This window comes from Bombina bombina, chromosome 2 (assembly GCF_027579735.1).
Source record: "Bombina bombina isolate aBomBom1 chromosome 2, aBomBom1.pri, whole genome shotgun sequence".
Classification (NCBI taxonomy): domain Eukaryota; kingdom Metazoa; phylum Chordata; class Amphibia; order Anura; family Bombinatoridae; genus Bombina; species Bombina bombina.
Genome location: NC_069500.1, coordinates 1,200,714,923 through 1,200,741,968, shown reverse-complemented (window position 1 = coordinate 1,200,741,968; position 27,046 = coordinate 1,200,714,923). Strand labels below are relative to the sequence as shown.

Genomic DNA, 27,046 nt, shown 5'->3' with positions numbered 1-27,046 from the left:
CAAGAAGTGGAAAGGTAGGGAGCTGAGCTTGGTTGTTTGCATGCCTTTTACTGTGTGTTCTGCATTCTGGGGGTGATTTCCATGCCAGCTCATGTGCTGTGCATGCCTGTTACAGCTCATCTGCTGTGCATGGCTGTTACAGCTCATCTGCTGTGCATGGCTGTTACAGCTCATCTGCTGTGCATGCCTGTTACAGCTCATCTGCTGTGCATGCCTTTTAGTGTGGTTTCCATGCCAGCTCATGTGCTGTGCATGCCTTTTTTGCATTGTGGGGTTGTTTTCCATGCCAGCTCATGTGGGTGTAAAGCATTTTTAATTTTTTTTGCATACTTAGGGACGGTGGTGTCATGGCACCCAAGAAAGCAGCGGAAGCTGGGAAGAGGAAGAAGGAGATGATTTCTTTCATGTAATTAGCAAGAGTCCATGAGCTAGTGACGTATGGGATATACATTCCTACCAGGAGGGGCAAAGTTTCCCAAACCTCAAAATGCCTACAAATACACCCCTCACCACACCCACAAATCAGTTTTACAAACTTTGCCTCCTATGGAGGTGGTGAAGTAAGTTTGTGCTAGATTCTACGTTGATATGCGCTCCACAGCAGGTTGGAGCCCGGTTTTCCTCTCAGCGTGCAGTGAATGTCAGAGGGATGTGAGGAGAGTATTGCCTGTTTGAATTCAATGATCTCCTTCTACGGGGTCTATTTCATAGGTTCTCTGTTATCGGTCGTAGAGATTCATCTCTTACCTCCCTTTTCAGATCGACGATATACTCTTATATATATATATATATATATACCATTACCTCTGCTGATTTTCGTTTCAGTACTGGTTTGGCTTTCTACAAACATGTAGATGAGTGTCCTGGGGGTAAGTAAGTCTTATTTTCTGTGACACTCTAAGCTATGGTTGGGCACTTTTTTTAATAAAGTTCTAAATATATGTATTCAAACATTTATTTGCCTTGACTCAGGATGTTCAACATTCCTTATTTTCAGACAGTCAGTTTCATATTTGGGATAATGCACTTGAATCAATTATTTTTCTTACCTTAAAAATTTGACTTTTTTCCCTGTGGGCTGTTAGGCTTGCGGGGGCTGAAAATGCTTCATTTTATTGCGTCATTCTTGGCGCGGACTTTTTGGCGCAAAAAATCTTTTCTGTTTCCGGCGTCATACGTGTCGCTGGAAGTTGCGTCATTTTTTACGTTCTTTTGCGCCAAAAATGTCGGCGTTCCGGACGTGGCGTCATTTTTGGCGCCAAAAGCATTTAGGCGCCAAATAATGTGGGCGTCTTATTTGGCGCTAAAAAAAAATATGGGCGTCGCTTTTGTCTCCACATTATTTAAGTCTCATTTTTCTTTGCTTCTGGTTGCTAGAAGCTTGTTCCTTGGCATTTTTTCCCATTCCTGAAACTGTCATTTAAGGAATTTGATCAATTTTGCTTTATATGTTGTTTTTTCTCTTACATATTGCAAGATGTCTCACGTTGCATCTGAGTCAGAAGATACTTCAGGAAAATCGCTGTCTGGTGCTGGAACTACCAAAGCTAAGTGTATCTGCTGTAAACTTTTGGTAGCTGTTCCTCCAGCTGTTGTTTGTATTAATTGTCATGACAAACTTGTTAATGCAGATAATATTTCCTTTAGTAATGTACCATTACCTGTTGCAGTTCCATCAACATCTAATGTTCAGAATGTTCCTGATAACATAAGAGATTTTGTTTCTGAATCCATCAAGAAGGCTATGTCTGTTATTCCTCCTTCTAGTAAACTTAAAAAATCTTTTAAAACTTCTCTTTATACAGATGAATTTTTAAATGAACATCATCATTCTGATTCTAATGACTCTTCTGGTTCAGAGGATTCTGTCTCAGAGGTTGATGCTGATAAATCTTCATATTTATTTAAAATGGAATTTATTCGTTCTTTACTTAAAGAAGTACTAATTGCTTTAGAAATTGAGGATTCTGGTCCTCTTGATACTAAATCTAAACGTTTAGATAAGGTCTTTAAATCTCCTGTGGTTATTCCAGAAGTTTTTCCTGTTCCTGGTGCTATTTCTGAAGTAATTTCCAGAGAATGGAATAATTTGGGTAATTCATTTACCCCTTCTAAACGTTTTAAGCAATTATATCCTGTGCCGTCTGACAGATTAGAATTTTGGGACAAAATCCCTAAAGTTGATGGGGCTATTTCTACCCTTGCTAAACGTACTACTATTCCTACGTCAGATGGTACTTCGTTTAAGGATCCTTTAGATAGGAAAATTGAATCCTTTCTAAGAAAAGCTTATCTATGTTCAGGTAATCTTCTTAGACCTGCTATATCATTGGCTGATGTTGCTGCAGCTTCAACTTTTTGGTTGGAAACTTTAGCGCAACAAGTAACAGATCATGATTCTCATAATATTATTCTTCTTCAACATGCTAATAATTTTATCTGTGATGCCATTTTTGATATTATCAGAGTTGATGTCAGGTTTATGTCTCTAGCTATTTTAGCTAGAAGAGCTTTATGGCTTAAAACTTGGAATGCTGATATATCTTCTAAATCGACTCTACTTTCCATTTCTTTCCAGGGTAACAAATTATTTGGTTCTCAGTTGGATTCTATTATCTCAACTGTTACTGGTGGGAAAGGAACTTTTTTACCACAGGATAAAAAATCTAAGGGTAAAAACAGGGCTAATAATCGTTTTCGTTCCTTTCGTTTCAACAAAGAACAAAAACCTGATCCTTCATCCTCAGGAGCAGTTTCAGTTTGGAAACCATCTCCAGTCTGGAATAAATCCAAGCCTTCTAGAAAAGCAAAGCCAGCTTCTAAGTCCACATGAAGGTGCGGCCCTCATTCCAGCTCAGCTGGTAGGGGGCAGGTTTCGTTTTTTCAAAGAAATTTGGATCAATTCTGTTCACAATCTTTGGATTCAGAACATTGTTTCAGAAGGGTACAGAATTGGTTTCAAGATAAGACCTCCTGCAAAGAGATTTTTTCTTTCCCGTGTCCCAGTAAATCCAGTGAAAGCTCAAGCATTTCTGAAATGTGTTTCAGATCTAGAGTTGGCTGGAGTAATTATGCCAGTTCCAGTTCTGGAACAGGGGCTGGGGTTTTATTCAAATCTCTTCATTGTACCAAAGAAGGAGAATTCCTTCAGACCAGTTCTGGATCTAAAAATATTGAATCGTTATGTAAGGATACCAACGTTCAAAATGGTAACTGTAAGGACTATCTTGCCTTTTGTTCAGCAAGGGCATTATATGTCCACAATAGATTTACAGGATGCATATCTGCATATTCCGATTCATCCAGATCATTGTCAGTTCCTGAGATTCTCTTTTCTGGACAAGCATTACCAGTTTGTGGCTCTGCCGTTTGGCCTAGCTACAGCTCCAAGAATTTTTACAAAGGTTCTCGGTGCCCTTCTGTCTGTAATCAGAGAACAGGGTATTGTGGTATTTCCTTATTTGGACGATATCTTGGTACTTGCTCAGTCTTTACATTTAGCAGAATCTCATACGAATCGACTTGTGGTGTTTCTTCAAGATCATGGTTGGAGGATCAATTCACCAAAAAGTTCATTGACTCCTCAGACAAGGGTAACCTTTCTGGGTTTCCAGATAGATTCAGTGTCCATGACTCTGTCTTTGACAGACAAGAGACGTCTAAAATTGATTTCAGCTTGTCGAAACCTTCAGTCACAATCATTCCCTTCGGTAGCCTTATGCATGGAAATTCTAGGTCTTATGACTGCTGCATCGGACGCGATCCCCTTTGCTCGTTTTCACATGCAACCTCTTCAGCTCTGTATGCTGAATCAATGGTGCAGGGATTACACAAAGATATCTCAATTAATATCTTTAAAACCGATTGTACGACTCTCTAACGTGGTGGACAGATCACCATCGTTTATTTCAGGGGGCTTCTTTTGTTCTTCCGACCTGAACTGTAATTTCAACAGATGCAAGTCTTACAGGTTGGGGAGCTGTGTGGGGATCTCTGACGGCACAAGGAGTTTGGGAATCTCAGGAGGTGAGATTACCGATCAATATTTTGGAACTCCGTGCAATTTTCAGAGCTCTTCAGTCTTGGCCTCTTCTGAAGAGAGAATCGTTCATTTGTTTTCAGACAGACAATGTCACAACTGTGGCATACATCAATCATCAAGGAGGGACTCACAGTCCTCTGGCTATGAAAGAAGTATCTCAAATTCTGGTTTGGGTGGAATCCAGCTCCTGTCTAATCTCTGCGGTTCATATCCCAGGTATATACAATTGGGAAGCGGATTATCTCAGTCGCCAAACGTTGCATCCGGGCGAATGGTCTCTTCACCCAGAGGTATTTCTTCAGATTGTTCAAATGTGGGAGCTTCCAGAAATAGATCTGACGGCGTCTCATCTAAACAAGAAACTTCCCAGATATCTGTCCAGATCCCGGGATCCTCAGGCGGAAGCAGTGGATGCATTATCACTTCCTTGGAAGTATCATCCTGCCTATATCTTTCCGCCTCTAGTTCTTCTTCCAAGAGTAATCTCCAAGATTCTGAAGGAATGCTCGTTTGTTCTGCTGGTAGCTCCGGCATGGCCTCACAGATTTTGGTATGCGGATCTTGTCCGGATGGCCTCTTGCCATCCGTGGACTCTTCCGCTAAGACCAGACCTTCTGTCGCAAGGTCCTTTTTTCCATCAGGATCTCAAATCCTTAAATTTAAAGGTATGGAGATTGAACGCTTGATTCTTGGTCAAAGAGGTTTCTCTGACTCTGTGTTTAATACTATGTTACAGGCTCGTAAATCTGTATCTAGAGAGATATATTATAGAGTCTGGAAGACTTATATTTCTTGGTGTCTTTCTCATCATTTTTCTTGGCATTCTTTTAGAATTCTGAGAATTTTACAGTTTCTTCAGGATGGTTTAGATAAAGGTTTATCCACAAGTTCTTTGAAAGGACAAATCTCTGCTCTTCCTGTTCTTTTTCACAGAAAGATTGCTAATCTTCCTGATATTCATTGTTTTGTACAAGCTTTGGTTCGTATAAAACCTGTCATTAAGTCAATTTCTCCTCCTTGGAGTTTGAATTTGGTTCTGGGGGCTCTTCAAGCTCCTCCTTTTGAACCCATGCATTCATTGGACATTAAATTACTTTCTTGGAAAGTTTTGTTCCTTTTGGCGATCTCTTCTGCCAGAAGAGTCTCTGAATTATCTGCTCTTTCTTGCGAGTCTCCTTTTCTGATTTTTCATCAGGATAAGGCGGTGTTGCGAACTTCTTTTGAATTTTTACCTAAGGTTGTGAATTCCAACAACATTAGTAGAGAAATTGTGGTTCCTTCATTATGTCCTAATCCTAAGAATTCTAAGGAGAAATCGTTGCATTCTTTGGATGTTGTTAGAGCTTTGAAATATTATGTTGAAGCTACTAAGTCTTTCCGAAAGACTTCTAGTCTATTTGTTATCTTTTCCGGTTCTAGAAAAGGCCAGAAAGCTTCTGCCATTTCTTTGGCATCTTGGTTGAAATCTTTAATTCATCATGCCTATGTCGAGTCGGGTAAATCCCCGCCTCAAAGGATTACAGCTCATTCTACTAGGTCAGTTTCTACTTCCTGGGTGTTTAGGAATGAAGCTTCGGTTGATCAGATTTGCAAAGCAGCTACTTGGTCCTCTTTGCATACTTTTACTAAATTCTACCATTTTGATGTATTTTCTTCTTCTGAAGCAGTTTTTGGTAGAAAAGTACTTCAGGCAGCGGTTTCAGTTTGAATCTTCTGCTTATGTTTTCATTAAACTTTATTTTGGGTGTGGATTATTTTCAGCAGGAATTGGCTGTCTTTATTTTATCCCTCCCTCTCTAGTGACTCTTGCGTGGAAAGATCCACATCTTGGGTAGTCATTATCCCATACGTCACTAGCTCATGGACTCTTGCTAATTACATGAAAGAAAACATAATTTATGTAAGAACTTACCTGATAAATTCATTTCTTTCATATTCGCAAGAGTCCATGAGGCCCGCCCTTTTTTGTGGTGGTTATGATTTTTTTGTATAAAGCACAATTATTCCAATTCCTTATTTTATATGCTTTCGCGCTTTTTTCTTATCACCCCACTTCTTGGCTATTCGTTAAACTGATTTGTGGGTGTGGTGAGGGGTGTATTTGTAGGCATTTTGAGGTTTGGGAAACTTTGCCCCTCCTGGTAGGAATGTATATCCCATACGTCACTAGCTCATGGACTCTTGCTAATATGAAAGAAATGAATTTATCAGGTAAGTTCTTACTTAAATTATGTTTTTGCTTGAGGACAAGAAGGAAATCATCAGGAAGCATGAAGGAGGAATGCGATTGACTGACCTTGCCAAAGAGTATGGAAGGAGTGCATCCACAATCGGTACAATCCTCTAAATGAAAGAGAAGATTACTGGGAGAGATGCAGCCAAGGGAGTCACCCGGGTCTCCAAGCAATGGCCACCTGTTCTGGAGGAGGTTGAGAAGTTGCTCCTGCTCTGGATTGAACAGAAGCAGCGTGCAGGGGACTCAGTGACCAAGGCGATCAGCTGCGAAAAAGCCAAGGCCTTGCATGCTGACCTCCTCAAACAGCCAGGAATGTCAGCAGATGCAGAAGGCTTCAAGGCCAGCAGGGGGTGGTTCGAAAGGTTCAAGAACAGATCTGGCATCCACAGTGTGGTCAGGCATGGAGAGGCTGCAAGTTCCGATGTTGCTGCAGCTGAAGATTTTGCTATGGAGTTCCTGGAGGTCATAGTTTCAGAGGGCTACCTTCCTCAGCAGGTCTTCAACTGCGACGAGACTGGACTCTTCTGGAAGAGGATGCCAAAGCGTACCTTCATCACAGAACAGGAGACCTCATTGCCTGGCCACAAGCCGATGAAGGACAGTCTTACCCTCCTGTTCTGCGCCAACGCCAGTGGGGACCTTAAGATCAAGCCCCTGCTTGTCTACCATTCAGAGACCCCATGGGCCTTCAAGAAACACAAGGTGAACAAGGAGCAGTTGAGCGTTTTGTGGCAGTCTAACCCAAAGGCTTGGGTCACACGCCTCTTGTTTGTGAAGTGGGTCAATGCGGTTTTTGGTCCTGCTGTGAAGAAGTACCTTGTGGACAATAACCTGCCACTCAAGGCCATGCTGCTCATGGACAATGCTCCTGCCCATCCTCCAGGCCTCGAGGAAGACTTGCTGGAGGACTTTAATTTCATCAAGGTCATGTTCCTTCCGCCTAACACCACCCCACTACTCCAGCCAATGGACCAGCAGGTCATCTCCAATTTTAAAAAAATCTACACAAGGGAGCTTTTCCAGCGATGCTTTGAGATGACAGATCGCTCAAGCCTCACCCTCCATGAATTTTGGAGAGAGCATTTTGACATTGTGAGCTGTCTGCAGATTATCACCATTGCCTGGGCCGGGGTCAGCCAGACAAACCTAAATTCTGCTTGACGCAACCTTTGGCCAGACTGTGTTGTAAAACCTGCCTCCAGTGCTTCTGCACCTGCACCAGAGTCAACAGTGTTGGAGGAAATTGTTTCCTTGGGGAGGACCATGGGCCTGGAGGTGACTGAGGAGGATGTCTACGAGCTGGTGGAGGAACACTACCGTGACCTAACCACCGAGGAGCTGGTGGAATTGCAGGAGGAGTCGATGGAGGAGCAGATCGCATTTGAGGAGGAGGAAATGAGTGAGGAACAGCTCTCTTCCACGGAACTCAAGGAGGCATGCCAAATGTGGGTAAACCTACAGACTTTTGTACAGCAGCACCACAAAGATAAGGCTCTAGCCCACAGACTTGTGAGCAGTTTTGACACAGACATCATGTCCCCTTTCCGAAGGATGCTTAAATGGCGCCAGAGGCAGCAGACAATGGAAAGGTTCCTACAAAAACAGCCTAGACATGAAGAACCTGCTTGTGTTAGTGCTGCCCAATTGCCCTTGTCCTCCTCATCTTCCAAACAGTGTTGAAATTGTTTTGCTATTTTCCATGTTTTCCCTGTTGACGTGTTATTTATGTACAGTTAAAGTGTACTGTACCATGTTACCAACAGTCTGCCATGTTTTAAAAGTTGATGTGTGATGTTTTAAAACATAAAGTTGGATGTTTGAAATGTTATTGCTTGATTAATCATGTCCCTGTACAGTATTTATGCCTTTAAAGTGCACTTTATAAAGAGTTTTGAACAGATAAAATACTGTATTTGACTTTTTTTTCTCACCTCCGGAACGCATTAATTGGTTTTCAATGCATTCCTATGGGAAACCGTGTTTCGGTTTACGAATTTTTCGAAATACGAAACGTCCCGGAGAATGGATTAAATTCGTAAACCGAGGTCCCACTGTATATATATATATATGTGTGTGTGTATATATGTATGTGTATATATATATATATATATATATATATATATATATATATATATATATATATATATATATACATATACACACACACACACAAATACAGGAAATGGAGATGGCGCTTAATCAAAGAGGTCACACTACACAACCTGATATAAATATAAAATTATATCATATTCTGATACAGAATTGCATATTAAATCACTATGCAATTCATAAGATCCTACAATTCCCAATTAATATGTTATTATCAACCTGTAAGTTCAAAATATGAAGTGCATGAATATTAAAAACAGTTACGTTAGGCATACATAATAAATACTCTTTAAAAACATATGTATAAATGCATAAATATCATAAAAAATAAATAGTAAATATATATATATATACAAAAAATATATTTATAAAATTGATTCTATATATAGTGCAAAATAAGTCCTTATATCTTGATATCTTGTGCCAAGCGATAGGGATATATTTTGTCTCCCCCTGTTGGATGTACGCTTACTTGATTCAACCTCAATCACATATGAGGTAAGTAACAGGCACTCTCAGAGTATGGATAGGAGATTATGGCAGGCAGAAACTTCCAATATTTTCCTCATAAGGCAGTCTCTCTCCGTTCAAAGGTATAACGACAGGGCCATAGATGAGGGAAAAAACACAAAACCAGGAAGGCTAATAGTGTTTTATCCTTTTATTATAATATACATACAACATAGGCCGTAGTTATATAAACTCACACTTTTTAACCTCAATACAATGAGGTATCCTTAGAACGTTTAAAATTAACAATTTCTCTGCGTCTTCAAATATACATAAAGTGACACACTGGAAATCGTTAATGATATCCTTGCCACGTTAAAGAAACTCTCTTTCTCATAGAGAGGCCATCAGCCTCAAAAATATGTTTCTCAAAAGAATATGAACCTTACGCGTTTCAAAGGTGTTATGAGGTTCTTTTTCAGGATATGTACTTATCATATATCACTTACAGCAAGGAAGCAACTGACACGTTACACAGGTTTTTTCTCTTGTAAGATGTATCGAGTCCACGGATTCATCCATACTTATGGGATATTCTCCTTCCCTACAGGAAGTGGCAGAGAGAGCACCCTCAGCAGAGCAGTCCATGTAGCTCCTCCCTAAGTTCCACCCCCCAGTCATTCTCTCTGCCTGCTAAACTGCATTAAGGTATGTTCAGTCTATTTTTTTCTAGACAGACTGTTATTTCTAGAAAAGGCTGGCAATATCCCATGAGGGAAAGGTAAGCTGTATTCAGTAAAAGAGGAATCCAAGCTTGCATAAAGGGCTCATAGTTACTGGTGACACTAATAGGAAAAAACGTTTTGGTTTAATTACAAATAAAACGTTTTTCTCTTGTATGGTGTATCCAGTCCTCGGGTTCATCCATTACTTGTGGGATATTCTCCTTCCCAACAGGAAGTTGCAAGAGGACACCCACAGCAAAGCTGTCTATATAGCTCCTCCCTTAACTACCACCCCCAGTCATTCTCTTGCAACTCTTGACAAGAAAGGAAGTATCAAGAGATATGTGGTGACTTAGTGTAGTTTTACCTTCAATCAAGAATTTGTTATTTTTAAACGGTACCGGCGTTGTACTGTTTTTCTCTCAGGCAGAAATTAAAAGAAGAATTCTGCCTGGAGATTTGATGATCTTAGCGGTTTGTAACTAAGGTCCATTGCTGTTCTCACACATAACTGATGAATATGGGAAAACTTCAGTTGTGGGACCGGCCTGCAGATTACCTGCTTTGAGGTATGTTCAGTATTTTTATTTCTAGAGAGAGGAATAAGTTCTAGAAAATGCTGACAGAGCCTTGTGTATTTGAGGTAAGCCTGATGCAGTGATTTAACAGCGACTGGGATCATGCTTACATAACAGGGTTAATACTCAAGTTAATATTCATATTGCTTAGTGACAAAACGTTTACATGATTTCATAAATAGGATGTTTTTTCTCTGAGGGAGATAAGTCTTTATTTGGGGCCTAGTTTTCACATGGCTAGTCAGATACTCCTAGGAGTATTTTCTTAAGGCCCCTCTGACATCCAGTACATGGTGGGAGGGGCCTATTTTAGTGTTCTAACTGCGCAGTTTTAATACAGACTGAGACATCCAGCTTCCCTAGAAGAGTCCTCTGGCATCTGAGAACCATTTCAAAGGGGTTATTTCTGCACAAAATCGTATTTAAGGGCAGGTAGGAGCCTCAGCAGAGCTGTGGCATGGTGCTCAATTGATTTTCAACGTTTTTCAATCCGGTTTGGGGCCTAAGGGGTTAATCATCCATTTGCAAGTGGGTGCAATGCTGCTTTAGTCCCTTATTCACACTGTAAAAATTTCAAAGATTTTACTGTATTTTTTCACTGTTTTGCAGTTTAAGTGCTAGTTTTTTTCTCTTAAAGGCACAGTAACGTTTTTGTTTAATTGCTGTTTCACCTTTATTAAAGTGTTTTCCAAGCTTGCTTGTCAAATTACTAGTCTGTTAAACATGTCTGACATAGAGGATACTCCTTGTTCAATATGTTTGGAAGCCATTGTGGAATCCCCTCTTAGAATGTGTACCAAATGTACTGATATTTCTATAAACTATAAAGACCATATTATGGTGCTTAAAGATTTATCTCCAAGGGATTCTCTGACTGAAAAGAGGGAGATTATGCCATCTAACTCTCCCCATGTGTCAGAATCTATAGCTCAAGTGACGCCAAGTACATCTAGCGCGTCTAATTCTTTTACCTTACAGGACATGGCGGCAGTTATGAATGCTACCCTCACAGAGGTATTTTCCAAACTGCCAGGGCTACAAGGAAAGCGAGACAGCTTTGGGGCTAGAATTAATACAGAGCTTTCTGACGCTTTATTGCCTGTGTCCGATATACCCTCACAATGCTCAGAAGCCGAGGCAGGTGAGCTTCTATCTGTGGGTGATATTTCAGACTCAGGGAAGGCGTTACTTCAGTCTGATTCTGAGATGACAGCGTTTAAATTCAAGCTTGAACACCTCCGCTTATTGCTTAAGGAGGTTTTAGCGACTCTGGATGACTGTGACCCCATTGTGGTTCCAGAGAAATTGTGTAAAAAGGACAAATACTTTGCAGTACCTGTTTACACCAATGTTTTTCCAGTCCCTAAGAGATTTTCGGAAATTATTACCAAGGAATGGGATAGACCAGGTGTGCCGTTCTCTCCCCCTCCTGCTTTTAAAAAAAATGTTTCCCATAGATGCCACCATACGGGACTCGTGGCAGACGGTTCCTAAGGTGGAGGGAGCAGTCTCCACCCTAGCTAAGCGTACAACTATCCCCGTCGAGGACAGTTGTGCTTTCCTAGATCCTACAGATAAAATATTGGAGGGTCTCCTTAAGAAAATTTTTATGCATCAAGGTTTTATTCTCCAGCCTCTTGCATGCATTGCCCCAGTTACTGCTGCAGCGGCTTTTTGGTTTGTCTCTTCAGGAGGCTCTACAGGTGGAGACCCCGTTAGACGATATTCTTGACAGGATTAAAGCTCTTAAGTTAGCTAACTCCTTTATTTCTGACGCCATTTTTCATTTAGCCAAGCTAACGGCTAAGAATTCAGGTTTTGCCATTTTGGCGCGTAGGGCGCTATGGCTTAAGTCCTGGTCAGCAGACGTTACTTCAAAGTCTAAGCTTCTTAACATCCCCTTCAAGGGACAGACCCTATTCGGGCCCGGTCTGAAGGAGATAATTTCTGATATTACTGGAGGAAAAGGTCACGCCCTTCCTCAGGATAGGTCCAATAAGTTAAGGACCAAACAGAATAATTTTCGTTCCTTTCGAAACTTCAAGAGTGGCGCAGCTTCAGTTCCCCCTAATGCAAAACAAGAGGGAAATTTCACGCAGCCCAAACCAGTCTGGAGACCTAACCAGGCTTGGAACAAGGGGAAGCAGGCCAAGAAACCTGCGGCTGCTTCTAAGACAGCATGAAGGAGTAGCCCCCGATCCGGGACTGGATCTAGTGGGGGGCCGACTCTCTCTCTTCGCCCAGGCTTGGGCAAGAGATGCCCAGGATCCCTGGGCATTAGAGATTGTTTCCCAGGGATATCTTCTGGACTTCAAAGCTTCATCTCCAAAGGGGAGATTTCATCTCTCACAATTATCTGTAAACCAGATAAAGAGAGAGGCATTCTTACGTTGTGTTCAAGACCTACTGGTTATGGGAGTGATCTACCCAGTTCCAAGGGAGGAACAGGGGCAGGGCTTCTATTCAAATCTGTTTATAGTTCCCAAAAAAGAGGGAACTTTCAGACCAATCTTGGATCTCAAGATCCTAAACTAATTTCTCAGGGTCCCATCCTTCAAGATGGAGACTATCCGAACCATCCTCCCTATGATCCAGGAGGGTCAATATATGACTACAGTGGACTTAAAGGATGCTTATCTCCACATTCCAATTCACAGAGATCACCATCAGTTCCTCAGGTTCGCCTTCTTAGACAGGCATTATCAGTTTGTGGCTCTTCCCTTCGGGTTAGCCACGGTACGAAGAATCTTTACGAAGGTTCTAGGGTCCCTACTGGCGGTTCTAAGGCCACGGGGCATAGCGGTGGCTCCTTACCTAGACGACATTCTGATTCAGGCATCGACTTTTCAAATCGCCAAGTCCCATATGGACATTGTTCTGGCCTTTCTGAGGTCTCACGGGTGGAAGGTGAACGAAGAAAAGAGTTCTCTCTCCCCTCTCACAAGAGTTTCCTTCCTAGGAACACTGATAGATTCAGTAGAAATGAAAATTTTTCTGACAGAGGTCAGGTTATCAAAGCTTCTAACTTCCTGCCGTGCTCTTCATTCCACTTCTCGGCCGTCAGTGGCTCAGTGTATGGAAGTAATCGGCCTAATGGTAGCGGCAATGGACATAGTTCAGTTTGCCCGCCTACATCTCAGACCACTGCAAATTTGCATGCTCAATCAGTGGAATGGGGATTACACAGATTTGTCCCCTCTGCTAAATCTGGATCAAGAGACCAGGTATTCTCTTCTCTGGTGGTTCTCTCGGGTCCATCTGTCCAGGGGAATAAGTTTCCGCAGGTCAGAGTGGACTATAGTCACGACAGATGCCAGCCTTCTGGGCTGGGGCGCAGTATGGAACTCCCTGAAGGCTCAGGGTTCGTGGACTCAGGAGGAAGCCCTCCTTCCGATAAACATTCTGGAACTGAGAGCGATATTCAATGCTCTTCAGGCTTGGCCTCAGCTAGCTGCGGTCAGGTTCATCAGATTTCAGTCGGACAATGTCACGACTGTAGCCTATATCAACCATCAGGGGGGGACAAGAAGCCCCCTGGAAATGTTGGAGGTTTCAAAGATAATTCTATGGGCAGAGGTTCACTCTTGCCATCTCTCAGCTATCCATATCCCAGGAGTAGAGAACTGGGAGGCGGATTTTCTAAGTCGGCAGAATTTTCATCCCGGGGAGTGGGAGCTCCATCCGGAGGTATTTGCCCAGCTGATTCAACTATGAAGCAAACCAGAAGTGGATCTGATGGCGTCTCGTCAGAACGCCAAGCTTCCCTGTTACGGGTCCAGGTCAAGGGATCCCCAGGCAGCGCTAATAGATGCTCTAGCAGTGCCCTGGTCCTTCAGCCTGGCTTATGTGGTGGACATATCATCCCTTCCACCATGGACTCTGCCGCTGAGACAGGACCTTCTACTTCAAGGTCCATTCAAACATCCAAATCTAATTTCTCTGCAGCTGACTGCTTGGAGATTGAACGCTTGATTCTATCAAAACGTGGTTTCTCCGAGTCGGTCATTGATACCTTAATTCAGGCTCGAAAGCCTGTCACCAGGAAAATCTATCATAAGATATGGTGTAAATATCTTCATTGGTGTGAATCCAAGGGTTACTCATGGAGTAAAGTCAGGATTCCTAGGATATTATCCTTTATTCAAGAGGGATTGGAGAAGGGATTGTCAGCTAGTTCCTTAAAGGGACAGATTTCTGCTCTGTCCTTCTGCACAAGCGTCTGGCAGATGTTCCAGACATTCAGGCGTTTTGTCAGGCTTTAGTTAGAATCAAGCCTGTGTTTAAACCTGTTGCTCCGCCATGGAGTTTAAATTTAGTTCAAGGGGTTCCGTTTGAACCTCTGCATTCCATACATTGGTAGCTATCTCTTCGGCTTGAAGAGTTTCAGAGTTATCTGCCTTACAGTGTGATTCCCCTTATCTGATATTCCATACAGATAAGGTAGTGTTGCGTACCAAACCTGGATTTCTTCCTAAGGTGGTATCTAATAAGAATATCAATCAGGAGATTGTAGTTCCGTCACTGTGTCCTAATCCTTCTTCAAAGAAGGAACGTCTATTACACAATCTTGACGTGGTTCGTGCTTTAAAGTTTTATCTACAAGCTACTAAGGATTTTCGTCAAACATCTGCTTTGTTTGTTGTCTACTCTGGACAGAGGAGAGGCCAAAAGGCTTCGGCATCTTCTCTTTCTTTTTGGCTGAGAAGCATAATCCGTTTAGCTTATGAGACTGCTGGCCCAGTAGCCTCCTGAAAGAATTACAGCTCATTCCACTAGAGCGGTAGCTTCCACATGGGCTTTTAAAAATGAGGCCTCTGTTGAACAGATTTGTAAGGCGGTGACTTGGTCTTCGCTTCATACTTTTTCTAAATTCTACAAATTTGATACTTTTGCTTCCTCTGAGGCTATTTTTGGGAGAGAGGTCTTGCAGGCAGTGGTGCCTTCCGTTTAAGTTCCTGCCTTGTCCCTCCCTTCATCCGTGTCCTAAAGCTTTGGTATTGGTATCCCACAAGTAATGGATGAACCCGTGGACTGGATACACCTTACAAGAGAAAACAAAATTTATGCTTACCTGATAAATGTCTTTCTCTTGTGGTGTATCCAGTCCACGGCCCGCCCTGTCAATTTAAGGCAGGTGTTTTTTATTTTTAAACTACAGTCACCACTGCACCCTATAGTTTCTCCTTTTTCTTGCTTGTCTTCGGTCGAATGACTGGGGGTGGCAGTTAGGGGAGGAGCTATATAGACAGCTCTGCTGTGGGTGTACTCTTGCAGCTTCCTGTTGGGAAGGAGAATATCCCACAAGTAATGGATGAACCCGTGGACTGGATACACCACAAGAGAAATAATTTTATCAGGTAAGCATAAATTATGTTTTTGAGGGACTTTAAGGGGTCTTTGTGGCTTGTTAAAGGGTTATTAACCAACATGGCTAGTTTAAGAAACACTCTGTGGTGTTTTTTAGGCCCCATAACATCGAGTGAGGTGGGAGGGGGTCTATTTTCAGTTGCACAGTTTATTTACCTCAGAAGCATCCAGCTACTTCTCCAGAGATTCCTGCTGTATTTGAGGGCTGTAAAGAGGTTTCCCCCCCCCCATAAATCGTTCCTAAAGGGCAGGTAGTCGCCACAGCAGAGCTGTGGCAAGGTGCTGAACGTTATTTTACAGGTTTTGAAGTTTTTTCAATCCGGTTTTTACATTAAGGGGTTAATTGTTTATTTGCAGCGTCTGACTGCTTGGACATTGAACGCCTGATTCTATCAAAGCGTGGTTTCTCTGAGTCGGTCATTGATATCCTGATTCAGGCTAGAAAGCCTGTCACCAGGAAAATCTATTATAAGATTTGGCGCAGATCTTTGTTGGTGTGAATCCAAGGGTTACTCATGGAGTAAGATTAGGATTCCTAGAATTTTGTCCTTTCTCCAAGAAGGATTGGAGAAGGGATTATCAGTTAGTTCCTTAAAAAGGAAAAATATCTGCTTTGTCTATTTTACACAAACGTCTGGCAGATGTCCCAGACGTTCAAGCGTTTAGTCAGGCCTTGGTCAGGATCAAGCCTGTATTTAAACCTGTTGCTCCACATGGAGCCTAAATTTGGTTCTTAATGTTCTTCAAGGGGTTCCGTTTGAACCTATGCATTCCATAGATATTAAGCTTCTATCTTGGAAAGTTTTGTTTTAGTAGCTATCTCTTCGGCTGAGTTATCTGCTTTACAGTGTGAGTCACCTTACCTAGTTTTCCATGCGGATAAGGTGGTTTTGCATACCAAACCTGGGTTTCTTCCTAAGGTTGTTTCTAATAAGAATATCAATTAGGAGATTGTTGTTCCTTCTCTGTGTCCTAATCCTTCCTCAAAGAAGGAACGTCTGTTGCACAATCTTGATGTGGTTCGTGCTTTAAAGTTCTACTTACAAGCAACTTAAGATTTCCGTCAAACATCTTCATTATTTGTTGTGTATTCTGGTAAACGGAGAGGTCCAAAGGCTACGGCTACCTCTCTTTTCATTTTTGGCTGAAAAGCTTCATTCGTTTGGCTTATGAGACTGCTGGCCAGCAGCCTCCTGAAAGAATTGCTGCTCATTTTACTAGAGCAGTGGCTTCCATATGGGCTTTTAAAAATGAGGCTTCTGTTGAACAGATTTGTAAAGCGGCGACTTGGTCTTCGCTTCATACTTTTTCCAAATTTTACAGATTTGATACTTTTGCTTCTTCGGAGGCTTTTTTTGGGAGAAAGGTTCTACAAGCAGTGGTGCCTTCCGTTTAAGGTCCCTGTCTTGTCCCTCCCTTCATCCGTGTCCTAAAGCTTTGGTATTGGTATCCCATAAGTATGGATGAATCCGTGGACTCGATACATCTTACAAGAGAAAACAGAATTTATGCTTACCTGATAAATTTCTTTCTCTTGTGATGTATTGAGTCCACGGCCCGCCCTGGCTATTTAAGACAGGTAGTATATTTTTATTTAAAAAACTTCATCACCACTGCACCCTATGGTTTTTCCTTTTTCTTCCTAGCCTTCGGTTGAATGACTGGGGGGTGGAGCTAAGGGAGGAGCTATATGGACAGCTCTGCTGAGGGTGCTCTGCCACTTCCTGTAGGGAAGGAGAATATCCCATAAGTATGGATGAATCCGTGGACTCGATACATCACAAGAGAAATAAATTTATCAGGTAAGCATAAATTATGTTAATCTCGTTAAGTGTATCCAGTCCACGGATCATCCATTACTTATGGGATATTCTCCTTCCCAACAGGAAGTTGCAAGAGGATCACCCACAGCAGAGCTGCTATATAGCTCCTCCCCTAACTGTCATATCCATTCATTCTCTTGCAAGCCTCAACCAAGATGGAGGTCGTAAGAGGAGTGTGGTGTTTTATACTTAGTTTATTCTTCAATCAAAAGTTTGTTATTTTTAAATGGTACCGGAGTGTACTGTTTATCTCAGGCAGTATTTAGAAGAAGAATCTGCCTGCGTTTTCTATGATCTTAGCAGAAGTAACTAAGATCCATGGCTGTTCTCAAATATTCTGAGGAGTGAGGTAACTTCAGAGAGGGAATGGTGTGCAGGTTTTCCTGCAATAAGGTATGTGCCTAGTAACAGTTTCCTTAGACTTTCCACTGTTGTAATATGAGTGGGAGGGGCCTTTTTTAGTGCTTTTCTGTGCAGCTAAAAATACTGACAGACATTCAGCTTCTTCCTGCATGATCCAGGACATCTCTGGAGGGCTCAAAAGGCTTCAAAGTCGTTTTTGAGGGAGGTAAAAAGCCACAGTAGAGCTGTGGCAGTTGTTGTGACTGTTTTAAAAAAAAAAACACAAAAAAAAACGTTTTTGTCTTATTATTCAGTTTTGGGTATTAAGGGGTTAATCATCCATTTGCAAGTGGGTGCAATTCTCTGCTAACTTGTTATGCCGACTAACTCTCCCCACGTGTCAGACCCTTCGCCTCCCGCTCAGGGGATGTACGCTAATATGGCGCCAATTACATCAGGGACGCCCATAGCGATTACCTTGCAGGACATGGCTGCAATCATGAATAATACCCTGTCAGAGGTATTATCCAGGTTGCCTGAATTAAGAGGCAAGCGCAATTGCTCTGGGGTTAGGAGAAATACAGAGCGCGCAGATGCTGTAAGGGCCATGTCTGATACTGCGTCACAATATGCAGATCATGAGGACGGAGGGCTTCAGTCTGTGGGTGACATCTCTGATTCAGGGAAACCTGATTCAGAGATTTCTCATTTTAAATTTAAGCTTGAGAACCTCCGTGTGTTGCTTGGGGAGGTATTAGCTGCTCTGAATTACTGTAACACAGTTGCAGTACCAGAGAAATTGTGTAGGCTGGATCAATTCTATGCGGTACCGGTGTGTACTGATGTTTTTCCTATACTTAAAAGGCTTACAGAAATTATTAGCAAGGAGTGGGATAGACCGGGTGTGCCTTTTTCCCCACCTCCTATATTTAGAAAAATGTTTCCAATAGACGCCACTACACGGGACTTATGGCAGACGGTCCCTAAGGTGGAGGGAGCAGTTTCTACTTTAGCAAAGCGTACTACTATCCCGGTTGAGGACAGTTGTGCTTTTTTCAGATCCAATGGATAAAAAATTGGAGGGTTACCTTAAGAAAATGTTTATTCAACAAGGTTTTATTTTACAGCCCCTTGCATGCATTGCGCCTGTCACGGCCGCGGCGGCATTCTGGTTTGAGGCCCTGGAAAAGGCTATCCATACAGCTCCATTGACTGAAATTATTGACAAGCTTAGAACACTTAAGCTAGCTAACTCATTTGTTTCTGATGCCATTGTTCATTTGACTAAACTAACGGCTAAGAATTCCGGATTCGCCATCCAAGCGCGTAGGGCGCTATGGCTTAAATCCTGGTCAGCTGACGTGACTTCGAAGTCTAAATTACTCAACATTCCTTTCAAGTGGCAGACCTTATTCGGGCCTGGTTTGAAGGAAATTATTGCTGACATTACTGGAGGTAAGGGTCACACCCTTCCTCAGGACAGGGCCAAAGCAAAGGCCAAACAGTCTAATTTTCGTGCCTTTCGAAATTTCAAGGCAGGTGCAGCATCAACTTCCTCCGCTTCAAAACAAGAGGGAACTTTTGCTCAATCTAAGCAGGCCTGGAAACCTAACCAGTCCTGGAACAAAGGCAAGCAGGCCAGAAAACCTGCTGCTGCCTCTAAGACAGCATGAAGGAACGGCCCCCTATTCGGCGACGGATCTAGTAGGGGGCAGACTTTCTCTCTTCGCCCAGGCGTGGGCAAGAGATGTTCAGGATCCCTGGGCGTTGGAGATCATATCTCAGGGATATCTTCTGGACTTCAAAGCTTCCCCTCCACAAGGGAGATTTCATCTTTCAAGGCTATCTGCAAATCAGATAAAGAAAGAGGCATTCCTACGCTGTGTGCAAGACCTCCTAGTTATGGGAGTGATCCATCCAGTTTCGCGGACGGAACAAGGACAGGGTTTTTATTCGAATCTGTTTGTGGTTCCCAAAAAAGAGGGAACCTTCAGACCAATTTTGGATCTAAAGATCCTAAACAAATTCCTCAGAGTTCCATCTTTCAAAATGGAAACTATTTGGACCATCCTACCCATGATCCAAGAAGGTCAGTACATGACCACAGTGGACTTAAAGGATGCCTACCTTCACATACCGATTCACAAAGATCATCATCGGTTTCTAAGGTTTGCCTTTCTAGACAGGCATTACCAATTTGTAGCTCTTCCCTTCGGGTTGGCTACAGTCCCGAGAATCTTTACAAAGGTTCTGGGCTCACTTCTGGCGGTTCTAAGACCGTGAGGCATATCGGTGGCTCCGTATCTAGACGACATCCTGATACAGGCGTCAAGCTTTCAAGTTGCCAAGTCTCAAACAGAGATAGTTCTGGCATTTCTGAGGTCGCACGGGTGGAAAGTGAACAAGGAAAAGAGTTCTCTATCCCCACTCACAAGAGTCTCCTTCTTAGGGACTCTTATAGATTCTGTAGAAATGAAAATTTACCTGACGGAGTCCAGGTTATCAAAACTTCTAAATGCTTGCCGTGTTCTTCACTCCATTCCGCGCCCTTCGGTAGCTCAGTGTATGGAGGTAATCGGCTTAATGGTAGCGGCAATGGACATAGTGCCATTTGCGCACCTTCATCTCAGACCGCTGCAATTATGCATGCTGAGTCAGTGGAATGGGGATTACACAGATTTGTCCCCTCTGCTAAATCTGGATTAAGAGACCAGAGATTCTCTTCTCTGGTGGTTGTCTCGGGTACACCTGTCCAAGGGTATGACCTTTCGCAGGCCAGATTGGACAATTGTAACAACAGATGCCAGCCTTCTAGGTTGGGGTGCAGTCTGGAATTCCCTGAAGGCACAGGGATCGTGGACTCAGGAGGAGAAACTCCTTCCAATAAATATTCTGGAGTTAAGAGCGATATTTAATGCTCTTCTGGCTTGGCCTCAGTTAGCAACACTGAGGTTCATCAGATTTCAGTCGAACAACATCACGACTGTGGCTTACATCAACCATCAAGGGGGAACCAGGAGTTCCCTAGCGATGTTAGAAGCCTCAAAAATAATTTGCTGGGCAGAGTACCACTCTTGCCACCTGTCAGCAATCCATATCCCAGGCGTGGAGAACTGGGAGGCGGATTTTCTAAGTCGTCAGACTTTCCATCCGGGGGAGTGGGAACTCCATCCGGAGGTGTTTGCTCAGTTGATTCATCGTTGGGGCAAACCAGAGTTGGATCTCATGGCGTCTCGCCAGAACGCCAAGCTTCCTTGTTACGGATCCAGGTCCAGGGACCCAGAAGCGACGCTGTTAGATGCTCTAGCAGCGCCTTGGTTCTTCAACCTGGCTTATGTGTTTCCACTGCTCCCTCGACCAATTGCCAAAATCAAACAGGAGAGAGCATCGGTGATTCTGATAGCACCTGCGTGGCCACGCAGGACTTGGTATGCAGACCTAGTGGACATGTCATCCTTTCCACCATGGACTCTGCCTCTCAGACAGGACCTTCTGATACAAGGTCCTTTCAATCATCCAAATCTAATTTCTCTGAGACTGACTGCATGGAGATTGAACGCTTGATTCTATCAAAGCGTGGCTTCTCCGAGTCAGTCATTGATACTTTAATACAGGCACGAAAGCCTGTTACCAGGAAAATCTACCACAAGATATGGAGTAAATATCTTTATTGGTGTGAATCCAAGAATTACTCATGGAGTAAAGTTAGGATTCCTAGAATATTGTCTTTTCTCCAAGAGGGCTTGGACAAAGGATTATCAGCTAGTTCCTTAAAGGGACAGACTTCTGCTCTGTCTATTCTTTTGCACAAGCGTCTGGCAGAGGTTCCAGATGTCCAGGCATTTTGCCAGGCTTTGGTTAGAATTAAGCCTGTGTTTAAAACTGTTGCTCCCCCGTGGAGCTTAAACTTGGTTCTTAAGGTTCTTCAAGGAGTTCCGTTTGAACCCCTTCATTCCATTGATATTAAACTTGGAAAGTTCTGTTTTTGATGGCTATTTCCTCGGCTCGGAGAGTCTCTGAGCTATCTGCCTTACAATGTGATTCTCCCTATCTGATTTTTCATGCAGATAAGGTAGTTCTGCGTACCAAACCTGGGTTTTTACCTTAGGTGGTTTCTAACAAGAATATCAATCAAGAGATTGTTGTTCCATCGTTGTGCCCTAATCCTTCTTCAAAGAAGGAACGTCTTTTACATAATCTGGACGTAGTCCGTGCCTTGAAGTTTTACTTACAAGCTGCTAAGCATTTTCGTCAAACATCTTCCCTGTTTGTCGTTTACTCTGGACAGAGGAGAGGTCAAAAAGCTTCGGCAACCTCTCTTTCCTTTTGGCTTCAGAGCGTAATACGCCTAGCCTGTGAGACTGCTGGATAGCAGCCCCCTGAAAGGAATACAGCTCATTCTACTAGAGCTGTGGCTTCCACCTGGGCCTTCAAAAATCAGGCCTCTGTTGAACAGATTTGCAAGGCTGCGACTTGGTCTTCGCTTCACACTTTTTCAAAATTTTACAAATTTGATACTTTTGCTTCTTCGGAGGCTGTTTTTGGGGGAGAGGTTCTACAGGCAGTGGTTCCTTCCGCTTAATCCTGCCTTGTCCCTCCAATCATCAGTGTACTTTAGCTTTGGTATTGGTATCCCATAAGTAATGGATGATCCGTGGACTGGATACACTTAACAAGAGAAAACATAATTTATGTTTACCTGATAAATTTATTTCTCTTGTAGTGTATCCAGTCCACCGCCCGCCCTGTCCTTTTTAAGGCAGGTCTAAATTTTAATTAAACTACAGTCACCACTGCACCCTATGGTTTCTCCTTTCTCTGTTTGTTTTCGGTCGAATGACTGGATATGACAGTTAGGGGAGGAGCTATATAGCAGCTCTGCTGTGGGTGATCCTCTTGCAACTTCCTGTTCGGAAGGAGAATATCCCATAAGTAATGGATGATCCGTGGACTGGATACACTACAAGAGAAATAAATTTATCAGGTAAGCATAAATTATGTTTTTTTCAATGCTTATGATAACAATAATGGTTTTATTCTGCAATATAATTTTAACAACAAAATACCACAAACCACTGCTCATGCTTATAACACTTTATGCAATTATAATACTTGTACAATTATCCTATTCCTATCCTATCTATGCAGTTTTCAGTTACAGTTTAGCAATGAAAATCATAACTAAGTTGCCTGCGCAACCACCGATAACAATCTTATGTTATACTACTACTCAAACAATTCTAGTTAGTTTTAAACAAACAAATAATACATCACCCTGATCACGTGTTGCATCATCCTGTCCTGGGGCGCAATTGGAGAAGACATCTGGGCAATCTTGGAACAGGAGAAAAAGGTGATCAACAGGAACAACACTGAACGATGTGTCCATCGACAGGTCACAAGTCTCCCGATCAGATTGCCCACAGGTACCTCTCTTATACTGTTCACTTACGTAACAGTTCTGGCGCAAATCCACAGACACTGGTCCGCTACCTTCAAGGTTGGCTAAGACCCAAAGCATCTGGCCAGTCTGCTTTAGCCTCACCCAAGCTTATCAGGGGCATACCAAGGTACTTTCCCTCACGTGTTCCTAAGCTCAGATGCCATCTTCCATGTTTTCTGCTTAACATTATACATCTGATTATGTGTTCTTATGCAGTTACTTCTGTCAAATACATCAATAATAGTTTTAACAATCTTTACATAGATATAATTAATAATTGCCAAACCATCATAATGGCTTTATTACTTAGCCTATTGCAATTAATAATAATTAATCCTTTAACATATAGCTAGCATTAACCCCTCTACTAATGTGTTATCAAGATGTTCTTTTAGTGTCAGTGAGTGACCCCTGCCAAAGTGACACCCTCGTTCTGACTGGGTTTTGACTTCTTATCATTAGTATCCATCGGTTGTTTACCGCTGTAGCATGACTCTGTGAAATGCAGTGTCATCTACTTGAAATTAATAATGTACTTTCACTCTGTTAAAGGCACACTCTCTTAAAGGCAAAGTCACACAAATTAATGCAAGTGTCATGTACTTTCAATCTCTTAAAGGCAAAGTCACACAAGTTGAAGCAAGTGTCATATGAGCAATCACCTCAACCACTTTCCTTACAAAAGGGCTTTTACTTATTTCCCTTCTTCGTCAGAGGTAAATTCGCGGTTACAACTTCTCCCTGATATGTACCACTAATGAGGCGGTTATGCGTTAGTCCCGTACTTCTGGGTAGCAGTGAAGATGACGTTACTGACATCAATACGTGTGATTCAACGTCAATACGTGTGATTCAACGTCAATACGTGTGATTCAACTGTATAGCCTCTAATATAAATTCTTGTTTGTTTTGCACCAGGTTTGTTTCTGATTTTAGACAAACAAAATCAACCCGAAGATTGATGGATTGTACACCTAAATAGCACTCATTCCCTAATCAATAGTGGCCAAAATTGGACAAAATATGAGTCTTCTAGGAGAGGGAGTGCGCAGGAATTATTTTAAATATAACCTTTATTCGGTAATTTAAAAGAAAAAACAAACAAAATCCACACATATATAATATTTAAAAACACAGGATTTGGTCGGATTTAGTTTTTATCCAATATGCACGGAATGTGAAAAGTGGTTATAGCACACATTCAATGTGAATTAACTTGGAATAAGTCTCAGGTCGGGAATAGCTCTGAGAGTAGGTAGTGATCTGATACTCTTAAGACTTACGTAGTATTTATAGAGCTTATGCCACTGTGATATTAACTCTGCTGTTGGTGTGTGTTGTCTATGATTCAAAGTTCAGTTAATGTTGTGTTCCTTGGTATCTTGTATACATACATATAATTATTTCACCATTAATTGATCTAAAATTTTATTTGCTACAATGTGTAGAATTGTATTAGAAATTTCTGTTGGTGTTAGATTACATTATACCATATTATATTGGAACTGGTAGAAGGTTGTATATAACAGTATCTTATAGACTTCCAGTCCTTTTCATGTGTCAAACGTTATATCACAAAGATCAAGGTCAACTGTTATTTTAAATATGATAGGCTAGGTGCAGTGTTTACATTTGACAGGATCTAGGCGAATTCAGTCCAAACGTGCTATCAATATATAACTGCACTTGTCAGTAAAGATATCAGGTCTGCCAATGTTTAGTCTGCTACCTAATATTGCTAAAAACTTTGCTTAATATATTGCCAGAATATTTACTGGGCCATCAAGCACATTAGGAATAAATAACCTTAATAAGGTCTCAACTAATTCTGAGATTAGTATTACTTTGTGAAATGTTCTTGTTAAAGTAACTTTAAATTATTTTTTTACTTTAGTTAGATCTAATAAAATCTAAGGCAGCTATAATCCAACAAGTGAAGGTTTAATGTATTGCTGAAACTCAGCTAAATTGTTTGATTACCATTTATTTAAGACATAATATTGTACCTTCCTTGTGATGCTACAATGTGATAGGTATAATTGTTACGGTAGCAAAATACTTAAAGGGACACTGTACCCAAAAAATTTCTTTCGTGCATCAGATTGAGCATGAAATTTTAAGCAACTTTCTAATTTACTCCTATTATCAAATTTTCTTCATTCTCTTGGTATCTTTATTTGAAATGCAAGAATGTAAGTTTAGATGCCGGCCCATTTTTGGGGAACAACCTGGGTTGTCCTTGCTGATTGGTGGATAAATTCATCCACCAATAAAAAAGTGCTGTCCAGAGTACTGAAACCAAAAAAAAGTTTAGATGCCTTCTTTTTCAAATAATGATAGCAAGAGAACAAAGAAAAATTGATAATAGGAGTAAATTAGAAAGTTGCTTAAAATTGCATGCTCTTTCTGAATTACAAAAGAAAACATTTGGGTACAGTGTCCCTTTAAGTCAAGTTCATTTTATGTTACATTGTAGTTGTGTCAGTCTACATAAATAAAGTTTATAACAGACTGTTCGTGACTGGTTATACAGAGACACTACCTGTCATGCTCTTGTGTTTCACTGCTACAATTTAGCGTTTTGTATTGCTGATACATTCTTATGACCAGTAAGTTTGTTAAAATAAATATTCGAAATATGTATTCACATGAAAGAGTTATAGTAATATTGTCGATATTTATCACCAACGATTTTGAATTAAACTGAATATTTTTGTGTTTTATTCACACGTAAGAGTTACAGCGGCAAGGTGAATTTGTTAGAGCGCTACCGCAAAATAGCTGATATAAGTGGAGTTTATATGCTCTACTTGTACTGGATATCAATTAGTTAATCCGTGTTACAAAACTAAAACTTGCAGTCTAACGGCATTATAATAATAATTAGCTGAGTATTAGGGGTACTATATACAGATTCCAAAGCCCCATATTAATAACCGTGTAATAGGACCTTACTGCAGGTGCCAGTTAAGTATACAATAATGTTACTGAATTCATCCCTATTCTGAAATTAGTAAGCTTAACAATATTCACAACCGCTTATTGTTTAAAGTATTAAAGACCCAAATTCCTGCTTGTTAAAAAATGCTAAGAGGCATTCACGACAAACAATTCCCTGATTTTAGCCAGAATTCAATTGCCTTGATGCCCAGGTGCCCAGGAATTCTGGCTAAAATCAGAAACAAACCTGGTGCAAAACAAACAAGAATTTATATTAGAGGCTATACAGTTTATCTTAGAATTTTTTTTTTCTTGTTTGAAAATGAGTTCTATTTACAGGTTGGCGGAACAGCTATGGGCACTTAGTTGGCCCCTAGCTACGCCAACCTGTACATGGGATTCTGGGAGGAAATTAAGATTTGGAAAAATAACCCTTATGCCCAAAACATAATAAGTTGGGCTATATTTATTGACGATATAGTCCTGATTTGGAAGGGAGAAGAAAGGAAATTGAGAGAGTTCATTGTTTATTTAAATGTCAATTATATGAATTTGCAATTTACTGGAAAAATTAATAAAATGGAGATAGAATTTCTTGACTTAATCCTATACCATCATAATAAGGAAATTAAAACCAAATTATAGGTTAAGGAAACAGACAGCAATGGATATATCCATGCGTCCAGTGGACATCATCCTACCTGGATTAGGAATATACCTACAGGTCAATTTGAAAGAATTAGGAGAAATTGTACAGAGATTGCAGATTTTGAAAAAGAGTAAAAAAACTTAGAAAATAAATTTCTAGAAACGGGTTATAAAAAACCTTGGATTAACAAAGCGTACAATAAAATTACAGGAGAGGATATAACTCAAGAGAAATTAATTGAAAAAAGGAAATGTAATTGGGAATAATGTGTGTTTTATTTCAACTTTTTCTGAGGAGTCAGAAGGGATGAAACAGATCATTGGAAAACATTGGGGCATTTTA

At 41.4% G+C, this 27,046-nt stretch overlaps 1 protein-coding gene across 1 annotated transcript in view; it reads left to right on the top strand.

Moving 5' to 3' along the window:
- Window positions 1-27,046, top strand: part of PCM1 (pericentriolar material 1) — a 1,063,655-nt gene that overhangs the window by 3,666 nt on the left and 1,032,943 nt on the right. The window lies entirely within an intron of this gene.